The sequence below is a fragment of the Trachinotus anak genome, unplaced genomic scaffold (genome assembly GCF_046630095.1).
Source record: "Trachinotus anak isolate AG129_WGS33_773 ecotype Australia unplaced genomic scaffold, CSIRO_AGI_Tana_v1 ptg000013l, whole genome shotgun sequence".
Taxonomy (NCBI): Eukaryota; Metazoa; Chordata; class Actinopteri; order Carangiformes; family Carangidae; genus Trachinotus; species Trachinotus anak.
In genome coordinates, this window is record NW_027273864.1 from 25,376,892 (window position 1) to 25,384,052 (window position 7,161).

The following is a 7,161-nucleotide window of genomic DNA, read 5'->3' on the forward strand; positions in this document are numbered from 1 at the left end:
GCAGAAGATGCTAACATTAGAATTTGGAGTGTTATATCTGCTACCGTTACCATTGTAATCTGCAGTTGCTTCCCAATTCAGGGGCTGTATGAAGACCGATTTCATCATGGCGGCGAGATTAGGCTGTCCCATTTCGAAACCTCCTTCATATGCAGCTGATAACTGTGTTCATCTTTTCATGGGCAACCCCAATCTATCCCAACATTCACTGCATGCCAGTAATAAGAATAATATGGCAGCAAACAACACCAACAGAGAGCCAGAGGATTAAACCTTTAAATACTGAGTTTCAGCTCAGTTCAACAGCTACTGGTACAACTGTTAAAACCAAGGCTTTTAAAACCTCAAGTTTTTGTGAAAAAAAGTTATGTGTTGTCAAACTTGCTAGGAAACAGGAGCCAAAGGAGGAAGTGAGGTGACATTAGAATGACAAAATCTGCGTCAGTATGAAGTTGGGTTCAGACACTGCTGTTCATTTCCCAGTTAAAACTGACAGCTCTTTTAAAGCCTCACCAGTACCGCCAGTACACAATTATAAGGATGAAAGATCTAAAAGGTTAAAAGTTAACATGACTATATTTGTTCTGCAGACTGTCTGAACTTGTGAGAGGTCTTGCTCGGCTGTGATTGGAGCATTGAGGTTTAGGGGTGGGTAAATCAGCTGTGACATCGGAGCTAGAATATGCTGTATAATTCTTTTTTTATACAGCCTGTTTGGAATCTTGATGCGTTTTACGTCATACGTACACACAGACACACACGCGCGAACCACAACACAAAAAAGAAGGAGCCCTTAATAAAGGCTCAAAGCAATGAGTGAGTCATGTCGTCACAGACAGTTGAGCACACACACACACACGCAGACAGTGGCGTCATTATTCAACTTCATAGCACCAAGAATCACGCTCATCACATCCACATAGGTAAATCCACTCATGCGTGCACCTGCACATACACACTCACACACACACATGCACACGGAGTAGTATGTCAGAGAGTCACGCTCATCTTAATTTATTTATTTTTTCTTTCTTCTCAGGGGGCATTGTTCCGGAAGAAATCCTGTTGATAATGTAGTGAATAATATTCACTAGGTCCGATAAAAGCATCCCTGAGGGCAAAAAAGTCTCACATTTATTTAATTATTTAACCTTTATTAAAACTGAAAAGGTCATTCGGGGACAAATCTTTATTCAGAATAAATAATTCAGAGAGGGATAGTTTCAATTAATTAAACATGTTGCTTTAAAAGTCCTCCGGCTGATAATAAGTGTTGTATTGTTAGGAAACACGATTTGATTATTTACATGTCCCTTCAGTGTGTAGGCCTGTGTTTCTCTTATAAAAAATAATACCTGTGGTTAAGACCATATATATATATATATATATATATATATATATATATATATATATATATATATATATATATATATATTTGTATAATGTATCATAATGTATAGTTGTATCAGTGTTACATGGATGGTGTTATTTTCTTTGAAAGTGTTACACAAGTGGCAACCTGTGGGGCTGACAAATGAAGTGCCAAAAACTGCAGTTCTTCAAATGGCCACTTGAGCCCAGCTCAAAAAGGAAGTCAATCCCCATAGACTCCAACGTTAAAATACCCAACTTCACAGAAGAAATAAACATGTTTCCAGCCTGGTACAAAATACAGTTTCGTTCTCTCTAGCTAATTTCCTCCTTCATGACAACTGTGCAGGGGTGAATTTATATATAACGCACCTGTTTACGTTTTATTAAGACTTAAAGTTCTGCATAATTGAGGGTGTGGCTACTTTGAGTGACAAGTGCGGGCTGTCACCGTCCCCTCAGCTGATTCGAGTCACCTGAAAATGACTTATCGGCCGAGTTTGTGGTGTTGGTGCCTTTTGGAGGCTGTGAGGCTCATGACCTTTAATTTACTTTTTATTTTTCATGTTATCATTCCAACAACAACAACAACAACAAAACATAAAGTAAAAATGAAAACATTTTTAAAGGTGGTGTGTGTCTGTACACACTGTATAATTTTTAAGGGCTTACAAATGGTAGTCTGGAGGACATCCTGGGCTCAGAAAAAGCAAGAGGGATTGTTTACTTGGACTGAACTGCTCTATTGGACAGCGTTAGCATTGGACATAGCCACTGGAGATGGACTGTGTGGGAGGGCTGCCACAGAGCTGCAGAGATGGGCTTGGGATAGACGCTAGAAGGCCTCTGAGGGGAGAACAGATGCAGGTTTGTTTTTCAGAGAAAAGAACAACAACTCTTTTAAAATATGTTGTGTGTTCATGTCCTCTGGAACAACACAACACATAGACAAGTTTTCTGATCTGAAACCAAAAAAGGGGTAACAAATCACTGTTGGAAGAATAAATCGATTCCCATGTGAAAGTAGCAGTTATTTATTTTAACCCAAACTACCATCTTTTCCTAACCCTAAAAGCCATTACTGTTATTAAAGTGGCGATGGCGACAAAGGTAGGTATGCTGATACAGTTATTATTGTAACCATGACAACCAAGGTCCGGTACGCTTGACACCATACGGGTGCTATTTCAGGAGACACTGCTGAATCGTATCAGAGGCTTGAACAATACAACCTCTATGGTTGTTCATGTTGGAGGACTTGTTGCTTTAAAGTGAGGAAACCTGTGTTGTCCTGGTTACAGTAGTAACAGTAAGATGGTTAATAGAAGCCAGTGTTGATCGTTGTAAAGAAACAAGAGGACAAACAGGAACAGGATGTTTAAATGAGCAGAGTGCTATGAAGCTACTGTATCGACCCTGATTGTAAGATGACCTCAACTTTTCCAAAACCTAGAGATATGATACTAGTTTTGATTCCCCAAGACACTGTTAGTCCTGAGAGAAAATAGTTCTCATCCATGAGGCCTTTTCTCAAACGCCAGTCAAACGCCTCAGCAGAATGTAAATCTCACATTTGTGCAGCTTGATTTTTTAGTCACATGTTCATGCACGCAATGGCATTTTTAAGACAGTTTTTTTTTTCAGGTCTTTGCCACCCTTTGCAGTGGTAATTCTTGGCAGCTTTAACACATGATATTTAGTCACTAAAGTGTTTCTGCTGTACAGATTTGAAATCATCAGTAATTTGTTTCCTGTAAATTAAGCCGTCAGTACGAGCTGTCAGAAACCTGAAGGTTAAATAATACAGCGCTCTCGTCTCCAAGGAGCTGGTGTTAAACTGGTGTTCTCTCTGTTCAGAAGAACTTCTGCGTTTGTGAGTATATCAAAGCCTAGTCCCTGAAATAATTAAAAAGAAATTAACAGTAATAATAATGAACTGGGGAACTAGATGATTATGAGTAGAAGGGGACATAGCTAACAGGTTGGGAGATAGAAGTGCCAAGTACAAACTGGCTGACAGGAAAAAATACAGGTGAAGAGCATTTTTAAAATGGAAACTGCTTTAGAGTTGGGTGAAAAGCAGTTAGGTGACAAGCAGCTGTTACTCAGGGTGGCTCTCCAACTGATTTGCTGAAGGCTTGGCAGGCTGACGCTGTGGGACTTGATAAATGCTGGACTCAAGAAGCTGAAACTCCAGGCTTTTAGGGCACTGGGGACCTGGACTACAGAGGTTATGGAGACACAGGCGGAAGGCTGGCTGATGGAGGAAGAGGCGGCAGGGGAAGAGGGGTAGCCGGCAAGGACGTGGCCATCATTCAGAGGGCTGATTAAACAGATATGTTGAAATTTGTGAATAAGAAGAGTGAATGAAAAAGGATGAATTTCTTGTTTTTTTTTCCTTCCCTTAAGTCACTTTAAGGTTAAAAAAATCTTACTCCACTTCAGTCTGACATTATCACATGTACCATATATTCTGTATCCAACAAGTCCTCCAACCTGAACCACCATACAGGTTGTTTGTTCCAACCCTCTGATACCACCCATAGGAGTGTGTCCTGAAATATCGCCCCTACAGCAGTAGACGTACTGGACCTTGGTTGTCAAGGTTATAATAACAAAGACTTACCTTTGTTGCCATGGTTACTAATATAATGGTTATGGCATGGTTAGGTTTAGGCATTGGTTAGGTTTAGGACAAGATTGGGTTAAAATAAGTTCTTCCGCCACATTAGATGATCTTTGTTGTCATGGTTACAATAATAACAATGTGTTTAACATGAATGGTTATGTATAGTTAAAAACAAACACCGCTCTCCTGTGTCCTATTCCTGTGTTTTGTTGACCCATCCATCCTTTGTTGCCTTATATACTACGTCACTGCACTTCTCCCTTTGCTCCTGTCATAATTACTACGGCCACTCGATGTCACCTCGCAACAAAACGTCATTATGCATCCTAATAACCTGCTGCACAAACGACCCATGTGCTCGTTTCTGTAGACTGAGTGAAATATTCAGACTCGAGACTTTATGTTTCAAATTGTGGAACCATTCCTGGTATCTTCATCTTTGGAAATGTTGGTGTCCATTGGTGTGAATAATGATGTGTGTGTGTAACTTGTCATTTGCACTTTGTTGTTTTCACTGAAGATCAACAAGCAAGGAGAGCTGGAAAAAAACAAAACAAAACAAAAAAAACATTCTTGATAAGAAATCCGTGTGTAAAAATGTGGATCATGAGAGATAAGATTTGCCTCACACATGGAACTTTGGGAAAAGGATTCATAAAGTAAAGTCTGACCTTTTTATTTCAAATGCGGCCTGGATGATGTTAGCAACACACAGTCAGGGATTAGCTGAAGGGACTGTATCTCTCTAAGCCAGTTAGGAGCTCTCTTGTGGTCACTGTGCCTTCTCATCTCCACTGGAGCTCGTCTTTTTTTTTTTCTTACAATTCTCCAATGACTTCCTCCTCTCCCTTCTTTCTTTCATTCTTTCTTTCTTTCTCTTCTCCTTCCCTCTGCCATCTTCCTTCTGTCTGCTTTCCTACCACTTGAGTCAGTCCTGTCTGCTATCACCCAGACTCCCCTGCTCTCTTTCCCTCTCCTCAGCTAAACCTGTCTTGTCCTCGCTGAGTCCCTGGTGAGCTGCTAGTCCTTCGCTTCAATCCCTGCACTGCTTCTCCCCCCTCTCCTGCTCTAAGCCCGTATCATTTCCTTTCTGTCAGCCTTCCCCAGACTCCCTTGCTCTTTTCTTTTCTCAGCTCTCTATTTCTTTCCTCTTTCCCACTTTGAGTGTCCTCTCTTCACCCATTCCCCATGACTTCATTGTTTTTTGTCACCCATAACTTCTCCCTCCTTCCTATCCCCTACTAATCCATCCACTATCCAAGGATCCCTTTATTGTCTTTCCCTTCGTTCCTTTTCCTCACTCACCTCGACTGCAATCATCCCTCATTCCCCCATGAGCATCTTTCTTTTGTTCTTCTTTCCTTTCTCTCTTACCCCCTTTTTTCCTGTGTCTCTCAGCAGTGAGTGCCATGTTAATAATTCATGCAGTCTCTAATCTTAAGTTGTAAATAGTTAATCAGGAGCAGAGCCAGGTGACACCTCCTTTCGGCCCATCACTGCACCCTGGATCTACTGACTCTGTAATTCTCTCTCTCAGTTTAATGTGAATTGCCAACATGCTCTGTGTCTGCACAGTGTCAACATGTCTGTTTCTCTCTGCCCCTGTGGTTCCTACTCTCTGCATAATTTCTGCGCAGTTGTCTGAATTTCATTATCATTGCCATTTATGTTTTACATCAGTTGATTACTGAGATTCTCTCTCATTTTGTATGTAGTTCCTTAACCTTATTTCCACCGCTCAGCGGGCCCATAATGAAATTCAAGCCTATTAGTCGGGAAACTCGTTTACCTGTTTCTTCTGGTGCATTGCAAAGATTTTAAACTGGAAACAAATGTGGCCTCCCATGATATCCATCCACCCCAACCTCTTCATGGACTTAGTTGCTTTATTACACCACCTGACTTCTGAATGAATAAAAAAATAAAAAAAAGAATGTGGTGACTAATTGCTGCCAAGTCAGAGCAAGGCATGTAAATACTCATGGGCCATTTTAAAGTCTCAAACATCCGACCTCATAACGATACAAAGGCAGAGTAAAAATGCAGGAAGCGGGGATCATCTTTTAGCAGACTGAGATAGCAAACAAGTACAATTATACACATTTATATAAAATATCAGGCTGAACGTATTCATTGAGAGGCTCATGGCAGACCCTAATGATGTTACAAATGTTATCAGTGCTTCTAACTTGTCTGTCTTGAAGTTAAGTGCTGTTGTTTTAGTTAAATTTTTTGTATGTTATAATTAGAAATCTAAAAAAAATACCTCAGTGAGATGAGATGAGAAAAGTATTGTCGGTTGCTGGGTAACAAAAATAAGGGTCGATAACCAGTGTTGGATTGAGTATTTAGGATTTGCCAACCTGAGATAAGATAGGATGAAGTAGGATTCCTAAAGTTAGTGCAGATAGGAACATTTACATAAGAACTATTCATCTGTAATAGCTTTTTTACCACATCAAGTCTTAACTGTCATAACCATGGTCCCCAAACAGTTAAGACAAGGCAAGCTAGGTTCAGTAGAGCACTGGTAGGAGGGCGAGTTCTGAATAACCTAAACATCTTGTCAGCATCAATACGTAAAGCTGATGGTAGTTCTTTTCACAACTGTGAGAGGCTGCGTGTCAGGAAAGCATTTACATCTCAACAATCAACAAATGGTGTTATTTTTTTATTTTTTTCTGTTGAGAAGTTTGTCGAAACTTTGAATTTTACTTACCAAGCACTGCCATCTCATCCCTCCCCTTTCCTTTCATGTTTTTGCTCTTTTGACAGATTTGCACTTGGCTCTCCATGCTGAATGGATCCAGTAGATGGGCTTCTTGAATTTACAGCCAAAATGTTATGAGAGGCATCATTAATAATTTCCACTGCAGCTTCCATTATTCCTAACCTGGAGGAGAAAGACACATATTCGGATAAAATCACACACAATCACTGAGTGGCAAAGAATCTAATTCTGCAGTGCAAGTTTTTAGTGCTTTTCATAGGATGGCAAACACATACTATCTTCAGTTGTTTCTGCTATTCAATATGAATTGACGTAGAGTAGCACAGAATTATTCTGAGAATATGAGCTGTAAAACCTTAAGTGTGATTTAAACTCCTGCACTGCCCCCAATCCTTTCTCCCTGTTTGTTGAAAAAGAAAAAGAAGAAGAA

At 40.1% G+C, this 7,161-nt stretch overlaps 1 long non-coding RNA gene across 1 annotated transcript; it reads right to left on the reverse strand.

Moving 5' to 3' along the window:
• Positions 1 to 2,040: 2,040 nt before the first annotated feature.
• On the reverse strand, positions 2,041 to 6,882 carry LOC139630465 (uncharacterized). The gene is made up of 3 exons (XR_011693160.1): positions 6,720 to 6,882; positions 5,790 to 5,905; positions 2,041 to 2,217 (listed from the first exon to the last, which is right to left on the reverse strand). It is a non-coding gene; the product is annotated as an uncharacterized lncRNA (long non-coding RNA).
• Positions 6,883 to 7,161: the final 279 nt, after the last annotated feature.